A 27745-nucleotide genomic window follows, 5' to 3' on the forward strand; every position below is an offset into this window, starting at 1 on the left:
ACTGCCACATAACACTGAGCTTGACGCCCTGGGCACGGGCCGGGTCACAGCCGCTCGGAGACTACAAAACCCCCCCCATCTGATCCGGTGCCGGGTATTCCCCTCAAAAAGGAATATGTCCCAGGGGGCGCGTTAACTTTGGCGTAGTCGGCAGGATTACGTGCCCGCAACACCCGGGTACTGCGTGCCTGAAGAAAAGTGCAAGTTTACCTCAGAAAGAAGTCTCCCGCCGGTTCCGGAGGGTCCACGCCATCGGACTCCATCACCAGTCGTTTCCCGCCGATTGTCCGCCATTTCCAACTTGTTCCCGCCATCTGCAGAGTTTCCCGCCACTGGGCGACGCTTCCCGCCAAAACCGCAGATTTCCCGCCTTGGAAGAGCAGCGGACGCCATTATGGGCGTGCCAAAGGAGGGCAAGAGGCCGCCTCCCATCGTGGGCCGGGACAGAAAATGGCGCCAAAAGTGGAAACCGCCCCCACCAACAGAGACTGTGATGCTGGAGGTGTCTGTCAGCGTGAAAGAACTACCCCTGGAGCTGACAGTCACCGAGTTGCCCCGGGACCGCCCTCGAAGTGGGAGGAGACGAAAGGAGAGAACAAAGATGGGTGCCGCCTGGAGCAGTCTGGAGCGAGCGCACCCGGAGACAAGAAGTCTGGAGAAGAATATCGGAGGAGCTCACCCGGAGATGTCCAGAGAGCAGAGCAGCACCGGCCCGCTGGCCAGGAGCCTGCTGGAAGAAGAGCAGAGCAGCACCGACCCGTTGGTCAGGAGCCTGCTGGACACCACGACCCCACTAGGCCTAGTGGAGGTCCTTGCACAGCTCCCCCGAGACCGGGAGTGTGCGCAGACTGCCCTGGAGGGCCTCGCACGGAGGATGGCCCGGGTACAGCGCGAGATATTGGCGGAATGGAGCCGGGAGATGGCCCAGCAAGCTGAAACCAAGACGCAAGCTGAAACCAAGACCCGGAGCACGCCAGCCGAGATGAGGAAGGAGACCGCCTCTGAGGATGGCGCGGGAGGACCCAAGGCCGGAGACGGCGCCGAGGAGGGAGCCGAACGCATGGAGGCAGGTAAAGGGGACGCCTATACCCCAAGCCGTGACACCGCTTACCTGCCCCAGCTCCCCGTCGCAGAGCCCGAAAGTCCCCCTGCTGTGCCCGAAAACGCCATGTCACCGACGCAGACTAGGCCCCAACCGGAAGCCGCCGCCGCGACCCCTGTGACGTCACACGCCTCGACCCCGAGCGTGACCAAGCAGGAAGTACCACCAGCCTGGTCGCAGGGCCTAGAATTCCCGGGCGCCGCAACACCAACAGCGCCCCCTACCTCTGCGGAGCCTCCGGCCTGGTCGCAAGGCCAGGTAGCCCAGGGCGCCGCCGTATTAACGGTGCCCTTCACCTTCCAGGTGCCCCAGGCCTGGCCGCAAGGCCTGGGCAACCCGGGCGCCAACACCACCGCGCCCATAAGACCAAGAGTGCCGCGTCTGGGAGAGGACTTGTTTGCCCAGCACACGTGGCCGGACGGGCAGCCTTTCATCTGGCCCCAGAAGTATTACGAACTGGAGCACCAGAGGAGGGTTGGGGCCATGTGTGCACCCCTGATTCCGGCTCCGAAGCCCGTAATAAGGATCTCGCCCCCGCTAGCGGAAGCACAGTTTGAGTGGGACCCCACCGGAGAAGATCTAATGGGGTTCACTCAGGAAACTAGGGCAGCTGCAGCAGAGCGTGCGGAGTGCTGCCGCCAACAGCTCGAGGAGTTTGCGAGGGAGCGGAGAGAGAGGCGGGTCCGGGAACAACAGGCCCAAATAAGGAGCGCCGAGCAAAAGAGCCGGACCAGGAGGGACCCCCGTGCAGCGCACAGTCCCCGTACCACCGGGACTGTAATCAAGTTCAACCAGCAGCATGGGTGGGGCTTCATTAGAGACAACAACACCCCCGGCGACGTCTTTGTCACGCGCAGAGACGTGGAGTCTCATCTGCCGGAGGGGCACAGAGGTCGTGACCTCTACATCGGAGACGAGGTCACCTTTACCCGGCACAAGTGTGCCAAGGGACCTTATGCCCTCCACGTACACCGCCTGACGGAGGAGGAGTTGCGGTGCGAGGAGGAGGAGCAAGAGGACCCGGACGGGTCTGAAGTAACAACCAGCTGTAAGCAAAGAGCAGGAGGAAGACGCCGTTGAGTGCGGCAGAGCAAGTGATGTAAATAGTTACCCGATCGGGTACCAAAGAAACTGTTGATATATATATATATAGTCCCCGTTGGGACCAGCTGAGTGAACTGTTTACCCGTTAACCCCTTAATCCCACAGGCTGAGGACTGTGAGCAGCCATTCCCTTCCCTCTACCTGGCCGAGGACTGAGAGCGGCCAACTTCCCCTGTATATAGTTGCGCTTCCTAAAGCGCCCCCTACCGGTTTTATAGGAAAACCAGTTTTTCTAAGAGACTGTCGCACTTTTCCCGGACACACGTTGCACAGTGTCCGGAGGAGGAACCTGAAACAAGAGACGACGAGAATGTTTATATGAAAAGTTTTATATATATAATGTTTTATATGTTTTATTATGTTTATATGAAAAAAAAAAAAAAATTTTGTATGTTTTGGTGTTATTTATGTCTTACAGCCCGAGGACGTGCTGTGATTTACCAGGGGGGAATGTAGCACCCTGAGGATTCGGCTGCTACAGGAGTATTGCACCTCAACCCAGAGGTGTGATATTCCACTCCCGGGTAAGGATGGAGTGTGGATCTGAGCTCGGTAGGCTGCATGCACTACACACATCCCATTTCCGGGGAACAGGCCGACGGTACTCCCACTTAGAAATGTGCAGGTACGACCGAGTCTGTTCCTGGCTGGAGTGGGAGGGGGGTGGTACATCCCATGTAGTGTAGGGGCAGATAGGGGGAGCAGCCTGGGTAAAGATAGGAGCTCATTGGGTGCTGGTCACCTGAGCTCACACATAGAGGGTGTATATAAGGTGGGCACCAACTAAGATCAGGGTCAGATGCAGAGGATCAGATGCAGAGGGTCAGTCAGCCACAGTCAGTCAGTCTGTGAGGAGCCAGAGGAAGAGGAGCAGAGCAGCCCTAGAGAGAGAGAGAGGAGAAAGAAGGAAAGACCCAGAGAGGGGACAAAGAGAGGACTCTGAGAACCCAAATTCAAGCTACGGGTGAAGAGTCGGCATCAGGGTACCGGAACCCAAGCTGGTGGGGGCAAAAACACACCCCAGCCAGAGACCGGAGGCCGTGGGCAGCGTCTGCCACGGCCACCCACCACATCCACCCCGAAGGCACACCACATGAAGGGTCAGGGAACCCAGGGCCAAGGGTGTCCCAACAGAAGGCCCGAGGGAGCTGGACCTAGGTGGATTACTGGTGGGGACGGCCAGAGAACGGGACAGAAAGAGAGCTCAGGGCCACGCTCCGGACTTGTTTGGGGGTTGGCTGGATCCAGGACCTGGTGGACGCAGCACGGCTCGGGTGGTCACTAGCAGCTGGAGTGACCAGTACAACATCTGCAGTAAGTAAACACCCTTAACTGCACAACCCGACTCTGTCTTCACTGCCGTCTGCACTACACCACCACAACCCCCATCCTCTGCGCCTGTCCCCTCTGAGGCTATACCCCTCCCGTTGGGGGTTATCCCACCAAGCTGCGCACCCACCATCAGCCTCAGCGGACCCTGCTGCAGCGGCGGCCACAGTGACCGCATCACAACGGGTGGCGTAGTCGACACAAAAGAACTCTTAATAACATCTGTAGGACTGCCACATAACACTGAGCTTGACGCCCTGGGCACGGGCCGGGTCACAGCCGCTCGGAGACTACAAAACCCCCCCCATCTGATCCGGTGCCGGGTATTCCCCTCAAAAAGGAATATGTCCCAGGGGGCGCGTCATATGCATGTGTCTGATGATGTGTTACACACCACATGGCCAGATAAGGTTGTAAAATGTTAAAATGACATTTCCTGGTGAATGCATTTGTCTTGGTTGAAAGCAATGCAAAAGTGCAAAAACGCATCAAAAACGCTACGTGTGAACATAGCCCAAGTTGTGAAGGAGTATTTTTGTTTTTGGTTATTTATTTTGCCTTATATACAAGGCATTACCCTGGAAAGGATGTTCCTTAACATTTTTCCCAGGAAAATCCATTTTGGTTTCGTTTTTGTATGTTTTATTGTGAGTCCGTAAAAGTGGCGTAATACTCTGACCACGTTGTTGACAGCAGTGATCTGGGAGTCAGAAATGCTTCCAGGGGTCTTCCCCATGCTGTTCCCATGTCATTTGAGCACTGTTCCCATCGATTTGGGCAATTTTTAGGCAGTGTGCTGACCGTGGGGGGGAGCCACCTGAAAAATGCTAGAGTTTCTCATAGACTTACATTGGGCTCGTTGCTCGGGCCGAGCACCCGAGTATTCCAATGTGCTCGACCCGAACAATGAGTACCTGAGTATTTTAGAGCTCGCTCATCACTACTCATCACTAGTTATGACTTTTCAAAGTGTTTTACAACAGTTTTCTGGTACTTTGATATCTCAGGGTCAAACTGTACTCACCACCACCCGCAGTGGTGGCGTTCCAGTGATGTTGACACCACTGTTCGCAGAGAGTGAGGTGACTTGTGTCACAAGAAGGCTGCAGCCAATCAGCGGCTGCTTGCCAGCTGTAGCCTTTAGGCTATGTTCACATCAGGTTTTTGGCACAGGCTAGTGGTTTTGTTGGGGCTTCACACCTGGAAACCAGGGTTCAGGCGGATCCGCTGACAGGGCCATTGACTTTAATGAAGTAGACAGAGTTACTTTCTGTTCTATCTGACCTCATTTTCAGCAGTATATACTTTTTTCAGGCATGGTCGTCTGTGTTTTTTTGCCCGCTTGAAAAAGGCATATACTGACGGAAATGAGATCAGACGGAGTAGAAAGCAACTTCGTCTACCTCATTAAAGTCAATGGCCCTGTCAGTGAATCCGCCTGAATCCTGTTTTTCATGGCTTCAAACAGAATGAAGACATGTGCCACTATCTCTCCAATCAAAACTCGTGGTTTTTGAACTCATGGTTAATAAAGAGTTTCTGCTCCAAAAACTCATAAAAAAAACCCTCAATGTGAACATGTTTTTGCAGCCGAAACACCAAAAACTCAAGAAAAAAGACTCTGTGTGAGCACACTTATAGGTTATGTACAGACAGGTCTTTTAGATACAGTCGTACCACTCGAGTTTTCCAAGGCAATGATGCTTCTGGAAAACGCCTGCAGTGTTTTTCCTGAAGCTTCTTTTGTAACGTCTTTCGTGGTGGCTTCGCCTCATATTTCTTCTGGAAACTGCCAGAAGAATGGACAAGTCACTTTTTCAGGTTTTCAAAGCCATAAAGCGGTTAAAAAGAAGTGACAAAAGAAGGAATATGTGCACAGCAAGTTGTTTTGACATTGCTGTCCAAATGTTCATTATTTGTAGCTTTTTTTCTATTTTAATGCTTTTTCAGGTGTTGTGTGGACATACCTTAAGGTACTTGTGCACTGAGTCTTTTTGCTGAGTTTTTTTTTAGCAAACACTGAGCAAAAAATTGAGCGTCAACACCAAATTTTTGAAGAGTTTATCGTTTTTCTGTGGAGGATTTGGAGAGTTTATGATCAGTTTCTGTTCCAAAAACTCCTCAAAAAGCTCAGTGTGAACATACCTTAGGGTTGTTGTATCATGATAAAATAGAGGTCAACAGTCCAAGGTGCTACTTCTGGATTAACAATGGTAAAAAATAATCACCTACTGATCCGTTTCTACTTGTGCATTGAGTGGTGGAACGGACATCAGCCATAACTAATCCTGGCATATCTATAACCATGTTCCATCGCCCTGATATAGCAACTGACTATATGCATACTTACCTCAGAACACATCATTTATGGCCCGATGCACATCTGGAAGCCCAGGAGGGTCAATCTTACTAAATAAAGCTGTGGGGAGAATGAGTAGAGATCGGGCATAGAGACTTAGGCTTGTCACATTAATGCGGCCCCATCAAGCAGCAGTTTATCAAGAAGCAACTCACAAGGTTTTAATGAGCATGCAGCCTGTTCCTGTACAATACTAATTAATCCCATTTTTTTCCACCCTGGCGTGATTGGTTCATGAAACCTGCATTGTTTTATGCTCAGCAGCAAAGTAGCAGTCACTGATTAAATCTCGTCTTTCCATTGCTGGAGCTTGACAACTGAATTATACCTTGTTCAAAATAATAATGGGTTTCAGCTAATAAATATGGTTTAACACACACAAAAGTGTACAGCCAAAATCACACCACAAAACGGGAGTGTGACTTATCGCCTCAGCGGGGACTCATTAACATCTGGAGCATAATTCACTGCTTCCCCGACTGATGGGGGAAATTAATTGATGAGAGCAGCGACAAGTGTATTTATTCACTAATTGCCGCTCCTTCCTTGTGGTTATTAGGTAAATAAATATGAATCTGGTCTATAGGAGGCTAATTCTCCTTATGGCGGCTCCTTTGTCTCCCATACTGCCGCCATTTAACCCTTTCAGTGCAGCCGTCCGTGCGCTTGGTAGAGGAAAAAAAAAAGTCTCCCGGGTTCTTTGTTTAGACGGCTGCGGAGAATCAGCTTCATCAGAAAAGAATCTGTGTCCTGAAAATGAGGTGGCAACCAGATGCTGCAGAACTACAAGACTCAGCAGGGCAGGTATGAACTACCTGATGAGGGTTAGGGTGCAGTCAGACATCTGTGCAAATTGGTCGGAGATCAGACCGCAATGCATGGACTGGCATCGGGTCTCCAAACCCAAGCTTAATAACGTCATATAGTTCTATGAAACTGTCATGCTCGGGTCGAGAGACTTACGCCCAGGTAGTCAATTGCAGGCCGATCTCAGACCGATTTGCGTTGATGTCTGAATGTGCCCTTATAGTGAGGAAGGAGGCGCATTTCTTTTGGCATTGCTTGAAGGGGGCCTTTCACCAGGTAAAAACTGTCCAGTTTTTGCCCTTATTGTATTCCAGTTCCTCCCCTAAGTCGTCTGTTTTTTGTTTCTTTAAAATCCGCCATACTGTTCCAGAGATATGGGCCTTTTTATTTTGTACTAATTTTATTGGTCTTTTCCAAGGGAGGTGGGCAGTGCTCACAGGATCCTCTGGGGCGTGCCTTTAGGCTGCTCTGCATTATTACCCTGTGAGTAAAGCCCCCTTGGAAAGACCATAAAAATTAGCACTAACATAAAAAGCCCATATCACTGGAACCGTATGATGGATTTTAAAAAATGAAAAAAACAGAATACTCGGGAACCACGGGAATAAAATAGGAATAAAAGTGGCTACTTTTGACCTGACATATCTGTTTTTGGAACAAACTTGAATTCCTCATGAAATTGCTACACTAAAGCATCTTTTCCAATCACTCTGCTTTGTGTCATTCTTGTTATTCCTCTGAAAAATGACAATAACTTTTTTCAACTGGGTGTTACTAATTGGGGATGTGTCCTTATGCCCAATGTCAATTGAGTGCTGACAATAAAGAACTATACCGGAGCACATCTCTTTAACCATTGGAATGGTATCACAAATTTGTCCAAAAGATTTGGAAGGAGGAACGACATAAGGCAAAGTTATAAGAAAAACTCATGTATTGCCAGTGTCGGACTGGATTGGTAAAGGACCACCAGTAACATTGATTCTTGGGCCCCACTGTTCAGCTACATGCAAAAATAACCTGACCCTAATACACAAATTTACTTTTGCTTCTATGCATTATTAGTTTGGCTAGCTTGTTTTATGAATGATTGGATTAAACTCTTTTCAGCAAATTGTGAATCAAGTGTAATTCACTGCTCGTTAGCAATCCTTCACAGGGGCCTACCGGAGGATTGTCCTGTTCCTCTGTAGGCCAGTCCGAGCCCATGTATTGCTATTTAATGGGGAATGTGGGTTTCCTGGTCCTCTCTATACAAAAGTTCAGGACCTGACAATTTTTTATCTGCTGAAATACATTGCATTCAACTGCTAAACCACAGGATCCGCTCCAGTCCTAGTCAGCTAAGTCCCCACAATGCTACACCCGCCGACAACTCTCGTGTGATCCACATCTACCATCCAAGCCAACTCTTCTCATTCTCGTTTATTATATCCTCCCACTCTTATTTGCAAAACTTATCCCACGCTGCATGAGTTGTATGAAACCTTTTAGATGACCTAAGGTTTGAATAGTTGTTTAAAGGGGTTGTCCACTACTGGTCAAGCCTTTTTTAATAGTCAAAGTGCCCCACAACAAAAAAACATATGCTTATTTCCCACATCGGTGCCGTTCCTCCGATGTTGGCGCTGTGTCTCCTGGTGGTCACGTGACATTGTAATATCATGTGAGTGCTGCAGCCAATTAGCAGAAACTGATCATCTGCAGCCTTCAGTATTCCGTCATAGAAAGGACTTCCACTTTGATGGAATAGTAAAAGGCTGCGGCCAACCATCTGTTAAGTGGTGGTCATCCCTTTAATTATATGATTGCGTCGAACCCAGAAGATCATCGTTCCTCCACACATCAATATTCACCTGTTACTACAGTCCTCCAAAGTCAATTCTTCATAGACCTTTGGACTGATCAGCACTTTACACCCAGTAAATTGTCAATACTTAAGGCTCAAGCAGACATCCGTGTAAATCGGTCCTAGCACAGACCGCAAGGCACGGAGTGGCCGCAGGTCTCCCAACCCGAGCATGACAGCTTCATGTATATGTATGAGGCTGTAACGCTCGGGTCCGTAGAGCTGCATCAGTCCTGCATTGCAGTCCATGCTTGGATCGATTTGCATGGAGGTCTGCATGAGTCCTTATGGTTTTCCTGCCAACAGTCAAAATCAGACATGTGACAACTTTTATCATATTTGATGACATTGCACAGTAGAAGGCCCATAAAAAATTGGACGATCAAGTCAGAATTTACATAGTGAGACCACTTATTTTTTATTATTGTGTTATATAAGCAGTATTGAGGTGCAATTGGCCCCCAAGAAGTTCCCTCTCAGCTGCAAATGGTTCGGATAACTCCTAAGCACCTTATAGCATCAGATATCCGTGCATTTACCCTATGAGGCAGGAAAAGTAATGCCGCATGTGAATTCCTGTATAGAAGTCGCCATATTTTGCAGCTGTTTACAAAGTTGAAAGAAGAGTAAAAATGGCCGCTGGTGAAATGTATTCTCTCCGTTGCGGTGCTGAGATTAGAAGGATTTGTTCCCTTCACCTTAATGAGGCAAGTTGACTTTAATTGTGTAACTCCATCCAAGCTACATAAAACACTGGCATTTGCTAGAGGCCTGTTTTCCCGCATTGATTTTGTTTAGTAGACTGATGAACATTTGCTTTTAATGGAAAAATAGAAGCTCTGGAGACGATGACAATTGTGCGGCACTGGCGTCACGAGCTTCCCAGGTTCACATTATAAACTTGTCACAATCTCTTTTTTTTATTGTTCACCAGTCAGAAGCTCATTGTCCTGAACGTATCATCTTCATGCTATGCGCACCTCCTCCCTCTCTCACTTTTTGACCAAGTGTAATCTTTTTCTCCTATCTCTTTCTTCTCTTTTCTATTTTTTTTTTAACCTGCAGCTCTCTTTATCCTGTCTTGTTTTTTTAGTTTCTTCTGGTAAACACATTAGGCCTCCTGTCATTTTTGGGTCTAGGAAAGAAACAGTAGAAACTACAAAAGGAAGATATAGCGAGGACTAAATCGACCCTATTGTAGTAGCAGTAGCATCTATTCATATACAGTCAGCTAATGGAGGCCCCTGCCCTTAATCTAAAAAGCTAGTTCATGCTACAGTACAGACCAAAAGTTTGGACACACCTTCTCATTTAAAGATTTTTCTGTATTTTCATGACTATGAAAATTGTACATTCACACTGAAGGCATCAAAACTATGAATTAACACATGTGGAATTATATGCTTAACAAAAAAGTGTGAAACAACTGAAAATATGTCTTATATTCTAGGTTCTTCAAAGTAGCCACCTTTTGCTTTGACTGCTTTGAACACTCTTGGCATTCTCTTGATGAGCTTCAAGAGGTAGTCACCGGAAATGGTCTTCCAACAATCTTGAAGGAGTTCCCAGAGATGCTTAGCACTTGTTGGCCCTTTTGCCTTCACTCTGCGGTCCAGCTCACCCCAAACCATCTATATTGGGTTCAGGTCTGGTGACTGTGGAGGCCAGGTCATCTGGCGTAGCACCCCATCACTCTCCTTCTTGGTCAAATAGCCCTCACATAGCCTTGAGGTGTGTTTGGGGTCATTGTCTTGTTGAAAAATAAATGATTGTCCAACTAAACGCAAACCGGATGGAATAGCATGCCGCTGCAAGATGCTGTGGTAGCCATGCTGGTTCAGTATGCCTTCAATTTTGAATAAATCCCCAACAGTGTCACCAGCAAAGCACCCCCACACCATCACACCTCCTCCTCCATGCTTCACGGTGGGAACCAGGCATGTAGAGTCCATCCGTTCACCTTTTCTGCGTCGCACAAAGACACGGTGGTTGGAACCAAAGATATCAAATTTGGACTCATCAGACCAAAGCACAGATTTGGTCTGGTCTCTAATCTGAGCTGCTGTTAACCTGCAATTTCTGAGGCTGTTGACTCGGATAAACTTATCCTCAGAAGCAGAGGTGACTCTTGGTCTTCCTTTCCTGGGCCGGTCCTCATGTGAGCCAGTTTCTTTGTAGCGCTTTATGGCTTTTGCAACTGCACTTGGGGACACTTTCAAAGTTTGCCCAATTTTTGGACTGACTGACCTTCATTTCTTAAAGTAATGATGGCCACTCGTTTTTCTTTACTTAGCTGCTTTTTTCTTGCCATAATACAAATTCTAACAGTCTATTCAGTAGGACTATCAGCTGTGTATCCACCTGACTTCTGCACAACACAACTGATGGTCCCAACCCTTTTATAAGGCAAGAAATCCTACTTATTAAACCTGAAAGGGAACACCTGTGAAGTGAAAACCATTTCCGGTGACTACCTCTTGAAGCTCATCAAGAGAATGCCAAGAGTGTGCAAAGCAGTCATCAAAGTAAAAGGTGGCTACTTTGAAGAACCTAGAATATAAGACATATTTTCAGTTGTTTCACGCTTTTTTGTTAAGTATATAATTCCACATGTGTTAATTCATAGTTTTGATGCCTTCAGTGTGAATGTACAATTTTCAAAGTCGTGAAAATACAGAAAAATCTTTAAATGAGAAGGTGTGTCCAAACTTTTGGTCTGTACTGTACATCACATCACTACGCAGATTGGAGGGTCTACAGCGAGTTGCCCCTTAAAAGCCTTTTCCTTCTCATGTTGAAGAGAAATGAAATTAACGACCGTATAGGCATTTTGTTCATCCATTGTTGGCTAACAGTTTCATTTTGGACAGAACCCATAGCTAAAAGAGATGAGCAAGATTAGCCTCCCTCTTTTCATGGACCCAATGGCCAGCTGCAGTGGTACACAAGCCCCTTTCAATGTCTCTCGGTAGGCTTAGCATTTTTAAATTGGACAACAGCACCTACATTCTGAATAGGATCAATATACGTAACCCACTATACCCTTCACGGCAACGCAGGGCCTTTATCAAGCCATAACTCTTTCTTTTATGGCTTGATAAAGGCCCTGCAAGGCTGAAACATTGTGATATTTCTGTGCTAATAAAGTTACCAAAAAGGAGGACGTTTGGTGCCCTGGTTCCTGGATTTCTCTAAAGTAAAATAATGATTGGAACATATAAATGTTAACATTTTTCGTGGTAGAATTGTAAAATGTTATTACCAAAAAATAGACGTTTGTGTAGCGCCCCGAGGGTTCGGCCGCTACAGGGGTATTGCACCTCAGACCAGAGGTGTGATATTCCACTCCCGGGTAAGAATGGAGTGTGGACCAAGACTCAGTAAGCTGCATTCATCACACACACCCCATTTCCGAGGGACAGCTCAACGGTGCTCCCACTAGACAGAAGTGCAGGCACAACAGCATCTGTCCCTGGCTGGAGTGGGGAGGGGGGAGGAAAACCCAGTGATGTAGGAGCAGATAGAGGTTGGGTCTCTGGGCATAGGTAGGAGCCCATTGGTTGCAAGTCACCTGGGCTCATACACAGAGAGGGAGGTATATAAGGTGGGCACCATCTTAGGACAGTGGTTAGTTCAGTGAGAGAAGGAGCGCAGCCAGAGATGGCTGACAGGAAGCTGTGGCTCAGCCTGGGCCCAGCTCCACGAGGCAGGCCTGGAGTGAAGCCCAGAAACAGCAGAGAGGACAGGACTAGCAGAGAGGAACAGAAAGGAGAGGAAGAAAGGAACGGAACATTAAGAGAGGCCCAGAGACACGAGGGCAGAAGGAACCCCAAAGGCCCAGGAGATTGCAGGTGACGGGTTGGCAGAACAGGGTACCGGATCCCAAGTTGGTTGAGGCGACTAATCCTCAGCCAAGGACCGGCGGTCGTGATCACATCTTGGTGCGACCCCTCACTACACCTACTAGAAAGGCATACCACATAGGGTCAGGGAAGTGGACATCCAACATCCCAAGAGAAGGCCCGAGGCAGCTGGACAAAAGTAGTGTCACTGGTGGGGCACGGCCAGAGAAAGGAATCGAAGGGAGTCCTGTGCCACACTCGGGAATTGCCTGGGGGTTGACCGAGCCCCTTGCCTGGTGGACGCAGCACGGCTTGGGCAGTCACTACCGGTACCGAAGTGATTTGGAATATAAAGAACTGTGAGTAAAGCCTTTGAACTGCAATCCCACGTCTCTGTGCTTCATCGCCGCGCCAGCACTACTAGTGCTGGGACGCTCGCACCATCACTCCCATCATCTACTACACTGCCCTGGGGCTCCACTCTTCCCGTGGAGAGTCACACTACTTCAGCTGCACACACCATCGGCCCCAGCGGTCTGCCTTGCAGCGGCGGTCCGCGCTGACCGCAATCCACGGGTGGCGTAGTCGGACAATTAACCTAAAACCCCCACAAAATACCGCCATCGGCCTGACCACCCTGAGCCACGGGACCGGGTCACCGCCACGGATACTACAACCCCCCAGAAGCCCGGTTCCGGGTGCCCCTCGGCCCAGGGGGCGAGTCATTTGCACCAATGCGGGAATATTAATCAAAGGCTCTGTTTACCCTTCTGACAGAGTCTCCTCAGATTTACCAGGTAGAATAGTGCGGCATGCAGTGCTATAGTTCCCACTGGACACTACAATGGACTCCATTATAAATCAGTAAGCTTTGTTGAGCACCTATGGCCTCTGTGTTTCGATAAATTAGACACCATTTTATGTTTTGGGACAGGTTCAGACTATATATTTTTAGCTCAACACAATAGCTTAGTCTAGATTGCCAAAAAGAAGGCCAAGAGAGTCCAAAGTTTCATATGTTGGACTCCTTTTGACTTATTGAAGTCAAGAGTTGCATTGAAGGTGCGTCAGAGGCGCGCCTGAATCTCATTTTCTTGAATTCAGTCAAAAGTCCTTGTCGAATTCAGTGAAAAGTCCTTGTCGGATTCATTAACGGGGAAAATATGTGGTCTTTTCCTCTCCATTTAAGCAAAATGCACCAGCGACACATCACGTCATGACCTGCGCTGTGGAACTAAATCCATTCCAATTTGTTTGATCTTCCATAATGGATCCCTCATGGGAATATTTTGAACCCCTCTACACACCTAATATTAGTTTACATTTGAAATATAGGAAACATTTGTATCCCTGCAGAATTATGTGTATGAAGACAAGAGGACGTGCGGGGGGGGAGGATGGATAATGTGAGCTGATATGTGGTTTCATGGCACTTTGAATCTTATTAAGTGTTTGAATTCCTTCCTGTTCCTTCCTCAGCCCGGATGACTGTCTTTCTCTTTCAATGACAGCCTCGGCACGACCAAATTGACAGCTCTTTAAAGCAGCTGACGAAAAGCAGCATTAATTAAGTCATTGCCGGACTGTAATTGTGTTAAGAAGTAAAAATCTAATATGAGAAAAGGTTAGTGAGTCCTCGCCGGTGTCAGATCTTCTACTCTCCATGAATATTAATGAGTTTAATGAAGACAATCTTTGGTACATCAGCCGTCGTTCTGTATTCAGGTGCCAGATCTCCCCACCATTGATTTGTTGTTTCTTTTTTGTACAGAACAGATATGTCGAGACGAGTGACTGTCCTGTGTCTTATCAGCATCACAGGAGGCGCTTTTGTGTTCCTGGAAGGAGTTTTTTAAGAGTTCATATTCTGTAGCGGAATGTGACTTGTTGTGGAGAGGAGACGGCGGCGCCTCCAATTAAACAGTTTGATTTGGATTAAAAGGTCTTTGCTTCATGTAACAGGAACAATGCAATAAAAAGCAATAAAAAATAACAGAGAGAGAAAGCATTGTGCAGGCGGTGGGTAACCCATCCACGGTTTATCTATTTATTGTCCTTTAGATACCATCATTATATTCTGCAGAACCAACATTCTAGGTGGACTCACAATCTGACCTCTGTTCTGACAACTGAGCCATCTTGCTGCCCATAATGGATTTCATGTTGGTACTGATTACTTACAAATATTAAAAGATTAAGGGCTCATTCACACATTAGTTTTTCACTTATGATGACTATCCTTTTTTTTTTTCACAGATTTCACAAGTCCCAGCCACAGTTCGGGTTCGCTCATCTGTACTCCTGACATGAGATGTTTCTATGTACAGTATTTAACTTTTATTCAAGCTTGTTTTTACCTAATTTGGATCCTAAGGTACCGCTATGGAAGGTAGAAGCCATAACAGTGAGCCACACATTGCACTATTGTCTATGAGAAGATTAAGAATTGAGATTGAGAGAATGTGCTGTTACATAGAGATTTTTCTTTGCATGTGTGGCACCCCAGGGGTCTGGTTTCCACAGTAATGTAATGTTATGTCTGAGAGCAGGTGGGAGGTCCTTTGGTCAGGGATCCTGTGCATGCCACACCTCCTGCCCAGTCTTGGGAGGGGAAGAACTTCCCCTATATAAACCCGGGGCTGAAGCAGGGTTAGCAGTCAAGGAGAGTAGAGACAAGAAACAGCAGAAGCAATACTACTACGAGTCAGGGGCTGGCAGCTGCAGAGCTCGCCCTGACTGAGAAGCTTTCTTACCGGACCCGGCGTCCGAGGCTGTGGGGACTAACTCTTACCCAGCAGCAGAAGCCGACCGGCAGGGGATTTCAGGTCCTCAGGCCCAGAAACCCGAAGGCACGGTCACACGCGTGGGACCAGCACCGCCATCGTGGAGCGGAAGCCATTAGAAGGCCCCGAGTCACCGGCCATACGGGTGAGCACCACACGGTACACTCAGGGACGTGGGCTACTTATATCCGCTTCTAGCAAGGTAGCCAGAAGAGTACAGTCAGTTTGGGAGGCCTACAACTCCGCCTGGCCAGGGGAGATCCCATCTGCTCAAGGACTGACCAGGCCCCGTTCACTAGCAAGTACTCCGGGAGGGTCTATCGTTGTTACCAGTAAAGACCCTGAATTACACCGCACCGTCTCTGAGTGGTTCCTGCTACCCCCATCATCCACATCTGCTGCCCTGAGGCCATACCCCTCCCGTTGGGGGTTATACCATCTACGCTGCACCATCCATCCACCGGCCTCAGCGGACTGTCCTGCAGCGGCAGCTCCATAGCTGCATTCAACGGGTGGCGTAGTCGTCCTACATCTACCGCTGTTACATCGCCGCTCAGTTTGACTCCCTGGGCACGGACCGGGTCACCGCCACGAGACTACAACCCTCAAGAGATCCGGCTCCGGGTAAGCTCCCGCGTGCGCAACGCAGCGCGACACAGGCCCAGGGGCGCGTCAACTTTGGCGTAGTCGGCAGGATTTCGTGCCCGCAACCACCGGGTACTGCGTGCCTGAAAAAGAGACTTTTCAAACTTACCTGTGGTGAAGATTCCCGCCATCCGGCGCCATCTTCAGCCTTCTTCCCGCCATCGGTGAAGTTTCCCGCCATCCGGCGCCATCTTCTGCCTTCTTCCCGCCATCCGTGGAGTTTTCCCGCCATTGGACGCCATCTTGAGGACGCCGCGCGGGAAGAAGAGGGGCGTGGACTCCGAAAGCGCGCGAGAACTGAAGCCCCGCCTCACGTCCGGACGTTGCGTAAGGTCCTGGAAGGAGCCCAGCAGACGCCGACGTCACAGGAGCGCGACGGAAGGTCCTCAACCCTGACGATCCACTGCGGAGCCGCGGCCTACGGAAGAGGATCATCGCAAGGTAGGCCACGGTCCACTAGGGGGGAGGAAGATGTCGGATACGGAGGAGAGCTTCACTGCCTCAACCCCCGCCAGTGCTACCGCTGCTGCAGTTATGCCCTTCACCATGCCCTATATCCCGGGAGCAGCTTGGCTACCCCAGTACTCAGGGGAGTCACATACCCTGCATGACTTTAGAGAAAAGCTGGATAGCCTCTTCCAGGTGTACCCCCTCACAGAAGAGCAAAAAGTGAGCATCCTGGTGGCCCAACTAACTGGGGCAGCCAAAAGGGAAGTAAAATCCTGGCCACCTGGGAGGAAGACTGTCGCAGGGATACTAACCCAGCTGAAGGACACCTTTGATACCCGCACCTCAGCCGAGATTAAGCTTAGATTCTACGGGTGCAAGCAGCGAGCGCATGAGAGTATAAGGGACTATGCACTAAACCTACAAGAGGCCCTGAGGGCCATTAAGCAGACCGACCCTGATGGAGTGGGAAACAAGGACAGGCTGTTGACCGAACAGTTTATAGAGGGACTGTATTGTAATACCCACCGAACCCAGTTGCGGGCAATGGCCTTACAGGATCCCCATCTGGGCTTTGCACAGTTCAAGGACAGAGCCATCCGGGTGCTCCGAGAACCGGCACCGGGTGGCGTTGTGACCCACAAGCGCCCTGCTATCACTTACCACCAGGAGGCGGCGCCCTTGTCGGCAGGGCCTGTGGGAGCTGATGCGCAGGCTTTGGACAATGACCCGGCTCCAGACCTACACCATCAGGTCCAAGAGCTAGCTAAGAGCGTTGCTGCGCTAACCCGAACTGTGCAGTCTTTACAGGCTTCCACCCCAGGGAAGATCCAGCTGGCATCCGGACCGGAGGACATCCCGTGGCATCGACCAAGGAGGACCCCACCGGCCAGAGGAAGACCCAGTGACCGATACAGCGAGGACGGACGACCCATCTGCCGCCGCTGCAATCAACCTGGACATATGGCAAGGTACTGTTCTTTAAACGGGCACAACCTGGGGTAGAGGGCCAACCCCCAGGAAAAAGATCACCAGGCCCATCGAACTGGCGCGACAGATATGTGGGAGGACGTCCAGTCTTGCCTGTGGTATTGGATGGCATTCCCATGAGTGCCCTACTGGACACCGGGTCACAGGTCACCACCATCCCGTACGTGCTCTTTAAGCAGTACTGGAATGACTCTGATATTACCCGCTACCCTGACGACGACTTGAGTATCATCGCCAGCAATGGCCAGCCCGTGCCACAGATCGGATTTAAAGAGGTGACCATCAAAATCGGTAGAGTCGAACTGGCAGCACAGGGACTGATCATTATAGATATTGACAAACATGAGAGTCACCCAAAAATAACTCTAGGAACTAATGTAATTGAAAATTGTCTTGCAGAGGTGATTTTCCTTTTACAGCAGGTTGCCAAGAACGCCAGCTCCGGCGAGCAGCGGGTGCTCCAGAAAGAGATCCGGGCACTGATGCGACGGCAACAGGTGGAACTCTCCGGCGGTGAGATTGGTAGCGTAAGAATGTGTGACCCTTTTCCTATTGCCATGCCCCCAAAAAGTGAAATGATGATTTGGTGCCGGGCAGCTATTGGTCTGAGAGGTAGAGATTACCAGGCAATGGTAGAACCAGTTTACTCGGACAGTAGGCCCACCATTTTGACAGCACGGGGGGTGGTTGATGTACGCCATGGGAGGGTGCCCGTTCGCATAATAAATATCGGGGAGAGGGAAGTGTACCTGCCCCGGTATGCCACGCTAGCCAAATTATATACCATTAACCAAAATTCTATACAATCTGTGGAACCCTTGCCTCCATCTCACCCGGAGGAAGGTAACGGCTCTAAGAAAAACATGGAGGACTGGTGTCAGCAACTACATCTGGGTACTGACTCCACTCCCGCACGCCAGAAACAAGGAGTCTATCGGGTGGTTCAGGAGTACGAGAGAGTGTTCAGTAAACACCCGTTAGACTTCGGGCGAGTCAAGGGGGTAGAACACCACATCCCCACGGGAGACCATCCTCCTATAAAAGAGAGGTATCGACCCGTACCCCCTGCCCACTACCAACACGCCAAGGGGATGCTTAGAGACATGAAGGAGGCTGGGGTGATCAGGGATAGCTGTAGCCCCTGGGCAGCTCCACTAGTCTTAGTCCGAAAGAAAGACAACACCATGAGGATGTGTGTAGATTACCGGAAAATCAATCGTATCACACACAAGGATGCGTACCCCTTACCAAGGATAGAGGAGTCATTGGCTGCTTTAAGATCTGCTAACTTCTTCTCTACCTTGGATCTCACTAGCGGGTACTGGCAGGTTCCTGTAGCAGAGGCGGACCGGGAGAAGACCGCATTCACCACCCCGATGGGACTTAGCGAGTTCACCTGCATGCCGTTCGGACTCTGCAACGCACCGGGAACCTTCCAACGACTAATGGAGTGTTGTCTGGGCCACAGAAACTTCGAGACGGTCCTGTTGTACCTGGACGATGTCATCGTATATTCCAAGACGTATGAGGACCACCTGAAACACCTGGCGGAAGTGTTCGAAGCTCTGGCAAGTTACGGCCTAAAGGTGAAACCCTCCAAGTGTCACCTCCTGAAACCAAAGGTGCAGTACCTGGGACACGTGGTGAGCGCTGACGGAGTGGCTCCCGACCCTGATAAGATCACCGCAATTAAGGAATGGCCAAGCCCCTCCAGCGTAAAAGAAGTGCGGCAGTTCCTCGGGTTGGTAGGCTACTACCGAAGGTTTATTCCCGGTTTCACCAAAAAGGCAGCACCTATGCAGGACCTCCTGATAGGCCAGTCCCGGAAGGCCAAGAACCAGAAGCCGCCCTTCAAATGGGAGGAGCTGGAAGAAGAGTCCTTCCGCCAGCTGAAGATGGCCCTCACGGGGGACGAAATCCTGGCGTACCCGGATTATAGCCAGCCCTTTATCCTCTACACCGACGCCAGTAACATCGGGCTAGGAGCCGTACTGTCCCAGATCCAGCAGGGGAAGGAACGAGTAATCGCCTACGCCAGCCGAAAACTGCGACCCACCGAAAGGAACCCCGAGAATTACAGCTCATTTAAGCTAGAGTTCCTGGCCGTAGTATGGGCAGTCACCGAGCGCTTTAAACATTACCTCGCTTCTTCCCGGTTCACCGTGTACACGGATAACAACCCGTTGACACACCTGGACACGGCAAGACTCGGTGCCCTGGAGCAGAGGTGGATGGCCCGTCTGTCCAACTACGAGTTCACAATCAAATACCGGGCAGGACGCTCCAATACCAACGCGGACGCCCTGTCCAGGATGCCCAACCTGCCGGACGGAGGAGAAGATCCGGAGGGACTGGAAGAAGTTGAACTCCCTGCGTTCCACCGTCATGGGACTATCCAGTATTCCCACCGGGTAAGGAGTAAGCAGGCTGCTACGTTGAACCCCTTACCCCACTACAACTGGGCGGAAACGCAAGACAGCGACCCTGCCGTCCGACTGGTGAAGGAGATGCTGACTCGGCCGGAGGCTCGCCTTGAACCAGACGCTCCGGAGGAAGCCAAACAACTATGGGCAGAGAAGAGTCGACTGTTCCTTTACAAAGGGAAGTTGTGCCGCAGAATGGTTAACTCCCGGACGCATGAATTACTCTGGCAAGTAGTGGTGCCACGAAGAGACGCAGCCATGGTGATGGAGGCATACCACGACGGAGCTGGACACTTCGGGTGGAAGAAGCTGGAGTTCCTGCTGCGTGAGCGGTTCCACTGGGTAGGCATGAGGGGAACCATCGAGAAGTGGTGCAGAGACTGTGGCCCGTGCAACCTGAGAAGGAAGGACCGTGCCAGCCAGAAGACTCCCCTGCAGTCCATCGTCACTCGGCAACCGTTGGAACTGGTAGCCTTGGATCATGTAAAACTGACCCCAAGCAGAAGTGGCTACGTCTACGCGTTAACCATCGTGGATCATTACTCCCGGTTTCTGGTTGTCGTCCCCGTCAAGGACTTAACGGCTCAAACAGCAGCTAGAGCCTTCCAGCAGCACTTTTGCCGTCCACACGGGTACCCGGACCAAGTGCTGACGGACCAGGGACCTGCCTTTGAAGCGGAGGTCTTCCAGGAATTCTGCAATCTGTATGGCTGCCGGAAGATAAGGACGACACCCTACCATCCGCAAACTAATGGACTTTGTGAGAAAATGAACCAGGTGGTAATGGATCTTCTAAAAACGTTGCCCCTGGAAGAACGCAGTCTGTGGCCTGAGAAGTTGCCCGATCTGGTGGACCTATACAACCACATCCCGGTAGGTTCCACCAACTGTACCCCGGCTTACCTAATGAGGGCAAGACCTGGTAAGTTACCTGTTGACCTGGAAATGGGAGTCCTGACACCCGAGGACACTTCACCAGAAACAGACTGGGACACAGAGAGGCAGCAGCAGTACCGGAGAGTACAGGAGAGCGTGGAGCGAAGTCTCTGTCAGGCTAGGGAAAGACAAGAGAAAACTTACAACCAGTATGCTCCCGCTGTTCCCCTGGTACCCGGAGAGCAGGTCTTGAAGAGGAAGAGACGGCTCCACAAGTTGGACGACCAGTGGGAGAAGGACCCGTACACCGTACTGCCCTCAAGCCACGAGAACCCGAAGGTTTGTACCATCAGTAAAGACGGAGGGGAAACCACAGCCATTGTATCCCGGGACCACCTGAAGAAGTGTCCCGAACAACTGAGGAACCCTGAAGAGGAACAAGAAGACCATCGACCCGTAGAGGAAAGGGAAGATATGGTTAGTACTGTGCTCGGGGACTTCCCTCGGTCTTGGACTCAAGTCAATGGTGCATTTGTGGTACCCGTACTCACCTTCCTCCAACCAGCATCCCAAGCACCTACGGAGCAACAGGTAGAGCTGGAAGAACAGCCGGTCCAGGAGGCAGAAGACTCCACACAAGCAGAACAGGAGGATCAACCCTCTGCTTATAGTGAGCCTGCCGTACCCCTAGTGAGACAAAGAGCCGGTAGACAGCTGCCCAGTTTACCCTTGACAGCTCCTACACCCTGTAGTTCAGGGCCAGACAGTCAGCTCCGTAGGTCCACTAGGGCCACTAGAGGCCAGTTACCCGCACGCTGGAGGATTTGAAGTGTATAAATTGTTTTATTTATGTTTATCTGTGTATTGTTGCTTGTGTATAATTTTGTGTTTCCAGTTATTTTTAGGAATCCTTGGTGGATTTACCGGGAATCCTTGTACATAGTTGGAGCGTAACCCAGGATGGACTAGAGACTGTTAAGGACTCGGGGTAGGACAGACCCCTACCTGGTTACGTCTCCCTGTTTTGGTGAAATGGACACCTTGCTTTCTTCAAAGACTGCACCCGGTTACGGACATGCCGTGACCACCTTTATGTGTTTCTTATTGTATTGTTATTGTTATATCTTGTTATGTTTTTCTAAAATGTGTTTAGTCCCGGAGTACTAAATTTTACTAGGGGGGAATGTGGCACCCCATGGGTCTGGTTTCCACAGTAATGTAATGTTATGTCTGAGAGCAGGTGGGAGGTCCTTTGGTCAGGGATCCTGTGCATGCCACACCTCCTGCCCAGTCTTGGGAGGGGAAGAACTTCCCCTATATAAACCCGGGGCTGAAGCAGGGTTAGCAGTCAAGGAGAGTAGTGACAAGAAACAGCAGAAGCAATACTACTACGAGTCAGGGGCTGGCAGCTGCAGAGCTCGCCCTGACTGAGAAGCTTTCTTACCGGACCCGGCGTCCGAGGCTGTGGGGACTAACTCTTACCCAGCAGCAGAAGCCGACCGGCAGGGGATTTCAGGTCCTCAGGCCCAGAAACCCGAAGGCACGGTCACACGCGTGGGACCAGCACCGCCATCGTGGAGCGGAAGCCATTAGAAGGCCCCGAGTCACCGGCCATACGGGTGAGCACCACACGGTACACTCAGGGACGTGGGCTACTTATATCCGCTTCTAGCAAGGTAGCCAGAAGAGTACAGTCAGTTTGGGAGGCCTACAACTCCGCCTGGCCAGGGGAGATCCCATCTGCTCAAGGACTGACCAGGCCCCGTTCACTAGCAAGTACTCCGGGAGGGTCTATCGTTGTTACCAGTAAAGACCCTGAATTACACCGCACCGTCTCTGAGTGGTTCCTGCTACCCCCATCATCCACATCTGCTGCCCTGAGGCCATACCCCTCCCGTTGGGGGTTATACCATCTACGCTGCACCATCCATCCACCGGCCTCAGCGGACTGTCCTGCAGCGGCAGCTCCATAGCTGCATTCAACGGGTGGCGTAGTCGTCCTACATCTACCGCTGTTACATCGCCGCTCAGTTTGACTCCCTGGGCACGGACCAGGTCACCGCCACGAGACTACAACCCTCAAGAGATCCGGCTCCGGGTAAGCTCCCGCGTGCGCAACGCAGCGCGACACAGGCCCAGGGGCGCGTCACATGCTAGAACGTTACAGAAGGAAAAAATTATTAAAAATATTTTTTTCTGTAAAGTTAAAAAAAAAAGATTTGCAAACAAAGGCGCTGAAATTATTTTTGTTTTAAAAAAAAAATGACAAAATAGTAAATAAACTAAACATATTTGGTATCACCATACTAATAACAACTCATCCAATACAATGCGTATTATTTAGGGTGATCAATAAATGAAGTAAACAACAATGGCATGTTTGCTTTTAATCGTTATTTAACCTATGTTAAATGTAGAAGCCTACATCTTTTCTAATAAAAAACGAGACTTCATATAGTGATTTTGACGTAAAAATAAATAAGTTATAGATTTTATGGCTATAAATGTACAGAGGCAAAAAAAAAATTCTCTAGTCATCTGAAAAAATACAGGGAGAGGGTAAAATTCCCATCTTTGAGACAAAGCTGTCTCATTCTTAGAGCTCGTTCACGAGGAAAAAATGCAAATAAAAAGGCATCAAAAACACAAATATTTTACTCAGCGTTTTTCCTGCCAACACACTGGAAAAATCTGCTGCAAATACTCAATGTGTGCACATACAAGGTTGTCCGCATGCTAAGTTTGGGTATACGGGTGTCATATTCTTTGGGAAAGTGCAGAAGTAACAGCAGTTTTTTCTGACATCAACAGTTGGGGGATAATAAAGTGGCTGGATCACCAATGTTAAACTCTTTTTTGGGGGGTTGTCTATGGTTTCACATTATGTAGGTATAACATAGTAGTTTCACTGGAGCCCAAGTGCCTGTGGGGTCCAAAGCCACCCCTAAAGCCACCCCTAAAGAAGACACTATTATTACATATGGCAGTTGTGGACCCTGTTGCAAATGTTGTATTGAGTTCAAGAAGCTTCAGCTCAGGGCTTGTGCAGATGACCATTTTAATTGGATGAGTGCTATCCGTGGTTTTAAACCGAGTGGCCCGAGGAAAAAATTGCAACATGCACAACTTGCCTCCAAGAATCAGATGGCACTCGCCCATTTATGTCTAGGTCCATGAAAAAAATCAGACCACACTAGGATGTCATCTGAGTGCTGTCCGATTTTTCATGTACTGACATAATGGAGAAGATGGAGAAACTTTTTTTTTCTCTCCACCTCTGAGAAAATTGCATTCCACTCTGATCAAACTCTAATCAGAGTCTGATTAGCATTATTGGAACGATTTTCTTGGATGGAGAGAAAACAGTCATGTGCAGTGCACCTGACATTACACTTTTGCTGACTTGTATAGTGCGATTGGTCATTCTGGAAGAATTACATTGCTATAAAAATAGAAGATATTGCATCATATTCTATGATTTCAGGAGGTTGGGTGGACTAGGGGCCCCCAAGGTGCTGAGACGTTATTTAATTTGTCCCTTCAGTACCCCTAAGTCAAAAAGTAGGAGAGAATTCACCTCCGAGCTCCAAAGTCTTCATAAATGACCCTAAGTGAAATGGCTGAGAATGGCAGGTCTGTCGCATTCATCATATTGTAACTGGAACGGAGAAAGGAAGAGACTTTTTGGAAATACACATTGTTCCAGTTTGTTCTAAGAAGATAACAGTTGAGAATTGGGTCGACTCAGCTTCTACCATGATAATAAAGCTATGTCTGAAATTGGTCAGAACATCCACCGTACACCTTGTTAATAGGAATCAGACCACGCCGAGCATCTGTTCCTGGGAATCTCAGCAAGCAGCATCATTACTCAGAGACGATTGCCTCCTGATAGATTGTTTAGGAAAGTGGAGATTACACCTATTTGCATGGCTCTTTTAATAGCTTCTGCTGTGCTTTTAAAAAATGTTCTGACAAAATATTGGGAAACGTCAAGAGTTTATGTCTTCGAGCAAAAAAAGAGCTAGCTTCATATAGAAGTGAGCAAACGCCGACTCCGTGAAGAACTGCAGAGTGTGCAAAATTGCTTCAAGAGATTATGTCGAGACTTTCTTTCCCTGAAAAAATTGCATGGAACCCAGCGTCCTGGTTTACCCCCGACAGACCCAGTTCTGGAAAGTAGGTTGAGGCAGCAGAAAATGTTTCTAGAATATGCCTAATGGTTACTACCTCTGAGGAGACCAGGTTATATCACATTGCCCCATCTACTGGACCCTTTTTTGCCCATAGAGTGCAGTATAGGCTATTATTTAAGATTAATGTTGTTTTTTTATGGGTTGTCTGCTTCCTTCATTCGTTTTTCCCCTTTGATAAGGGTCCCCTAGGCCTATGCAGCCTACATTTCTCACCATTGCTCTAGCTTTGCAAAAGTGCTAGAGTTTCATCACACTGAGTGTAATGCACACGCCCGGGCTGAGCGGCGTGTGCGTGTGATTGTAGTGATTCCACTGGACCGTGCCGGAGAGTGAATGCCTGGAGGTGCGTAACTAGGTATTCACCCGATCCGACCAGGGTCGCACGACGGCATACGACGCCAGTGCACCAAGGAGGAACCGAGCAGAGGAACCAGGTGCTACTCCAGGACAGACCCCGGACACGGCTGTTGACCCACACAGGGGAATACAGGAACAGACTGGTAGGCTGGCACACAGACTGGTGGGTATAGGCAGGCACGACTGGTATGCAGGCAGGCGGGTATGCAGGCAGAGGGGTACAGGCAAGCACAGCTAGAGTGCAGACAGGGAGGCACTAGCAGGTAGGGACACTGGCGGGATAGGACCCAGTACACACTGGGACTCAGGAACAGAACCACAGATGTGGCGGACAAACACAGCAGAGTGAGGCCGCCCAGAGAGGTGAGCGACAACAGGGCAGGACAAGACCACCTGGAGCGGTGAGCAAGAGTAGAGCTGGACAAGGCCGCCAGGAGCGGTGAGCAAAGGGTCAGAGCTGAGCGAGACTGCCGGAGCAGTGAGCAAGAGTAAAGCAGGGCGAGGCCGCCTGGAGCGGTGAGCAAGAGTGGAGCAAGACTGCCGGAGCAGTGAGCAAAAGGGTCAGAGCGGAGCAAGGCTGCCGGAGCAGCGAGCCAAAGGGGTCAGAGCGGAGCAAGGCTGCCGGAGCAGCGAGCCAAAGGGGTCAGAGCGGAGCAAGGCTGCCGGAGCAGCGAGCCAAAGGAGTAAGAGCAGGCTAGAACCGCCGGAGCGGTGAGCAAAGGAGTCAGAGCAGGCTAGAACCGCCGGAGCGGTGAGCAAAGGAGTAAGAGCAGGCTAGAACCGCTGGAGCGGTGAGCAAAGGAGTAGGAGCAGGCTAGAGCCGCCGGAGCGGTGAGCAAAGGAGTAGGAGCAGGCTAGAACCGCCGGAGCGGTGAGCAAAGGAGTAGGAGCAGGCTAGAACCGCCGGAGCGGTGAGCAAAGGAGTAGGAGCAGGCTAGAACCGCCGGAGCGGTGAGCAAAGGAGTAGGAGCAGGCTAGAACCGCCGGAGCGGTGAGCAAAGGAGTAGGAGCAGGCTAGAACCGCCGGAGCGGTGAGCAAAGGAGTAGGAGCAGGCTAGAACCGCCGGAGCGGTGAGCAAAGGAGTAGGAGCAGGCTAGAACCGCCGGAGCGGTGAGCAAGGCAGAGCAGGGGGGACAGGGCTCTGTTCACACGGAACAGACAGGAAGAGAAAGGCAGAGCCAGATACCCACAGGGTACTTGCAGTGAAGTAGCGAGTGGACCACAAACTCACAAACGGGAGTACAGAGACAACAAACAGGAGTTAGGTACGAGTTCAGACTCTGCAGAAAAAGGAAGGGAACGGACATAGAGGCAAAACAGGTAAAGGATAGGAGAGAGTACAGACTGGAACTGAGTGTACGGAGGAGACCGACACTGCAGCGGGATACAGGAGCGGGTCTGGGAATACGGCCCCCAGAGAGGCGGGACGAACAGGCAAGGAGCGAGTTAAGACAGGCCTGGAAATACAGCCTCCAGGATAGGCAGACAAGAGAACACAGACAGGACTCAGTTCAGACACGGGAACTGATACCGCAAGGCAGGAGACATAGACAGGACACAGTTCAGACACGGGAACTGATACCGCAAGGCAGGAGACAAAGACAGGACTCAGTTCAGACACGGGAACTGATACCGCAAGGCAGGAGACAAAGACAGGACTCAGTTCAGACACGGGAACTGATACCGCAAGGCATGAGACAAAGACAGGACTAAGTTCAGACACGGGAACTGATACCGCAAGGCAGGAGACAAAGACAGGACTCAGTTCAGACACGGGAACTGATACCGCAAGGAAGGAGACAAAGAACGGGACCTGGCACCTTCAGAGTGCATGCACACACTGAAAGAAACACTATGCTCAGGCAGGGATAGATGGGAGCAGCTGAGCTATATACCAGGTGACAGACAGCAATAGGCTGAGGACGCACAAGGGGCGCGACCCACAGCAGGTACAAAAAGCAGGAAGTGATCGGGCGCCGCCCTTAAGCAGCAGAAACAGACACAAACAGACAGCATGGAGGGAAGCCAGAGAGACATTCTGGACTGGAGATCAAGTGCGCGCTCTTGCACAGTGGGAGATGGACCACCATGCAAGGACGCCGCCAGGTATGTTACACTGAGCGTGCTCTGTTTTAAGTCTTAAAGGGGTTGTCCACCTACGGGGACAATTATTTTTCTTTACTTAAGTGCGTGTATTTGAAGCTAAAAAATAATTGTTGCAGTTGGATTTCATTAACATTTTTTGCACCATTTGGCATTTACAAGAGCTTTGATTCACGTACATTTAATTTTGAATTCAACTACTTCATCTCACCTGCTCCCTGCTTGTAACAGGTTTCTACCTGTCATGTTTTGCAAGAAGAAGACAGGAGAGACAGTCTGAAGCTGCATCTCACAGTATACACAAATACTCTAAATTGTGTATACTAAGTTGTGTACTGTGTGCAGCCATGGGAATGTCAGGGGAACTTTATAACTGCAGTTATTCTTTGTATAGTCTAACTTTTTATATGACTACTTTCTTAGATTATTAGACAAGAGAAAATACTATGCATTTCCCAATGTGCACAATTAAATAAAATCAATTTTTTTAAATTCAAAATAGAAAAAACTCCACAGATAAAGCACCACTTCT

This window comes from Phyllobates terribilis, unplaced genomic scaffold (genome assembly GCF_046119375.1).
Source record: "Phyllobates terribilis strain yellow unplaced genomic scaffold, ASM4611937v1 Scaffold_5__5_contigs__length_657084704, whole genome shotgun sequence".
NCBI classification, from domain to species: domain Eukaryota; kingdom Metazoa; phylum Chordata; class Amphibia; order Anura; family Dendrobatidae; genus Phyllobates; species Phyllobates terribilis.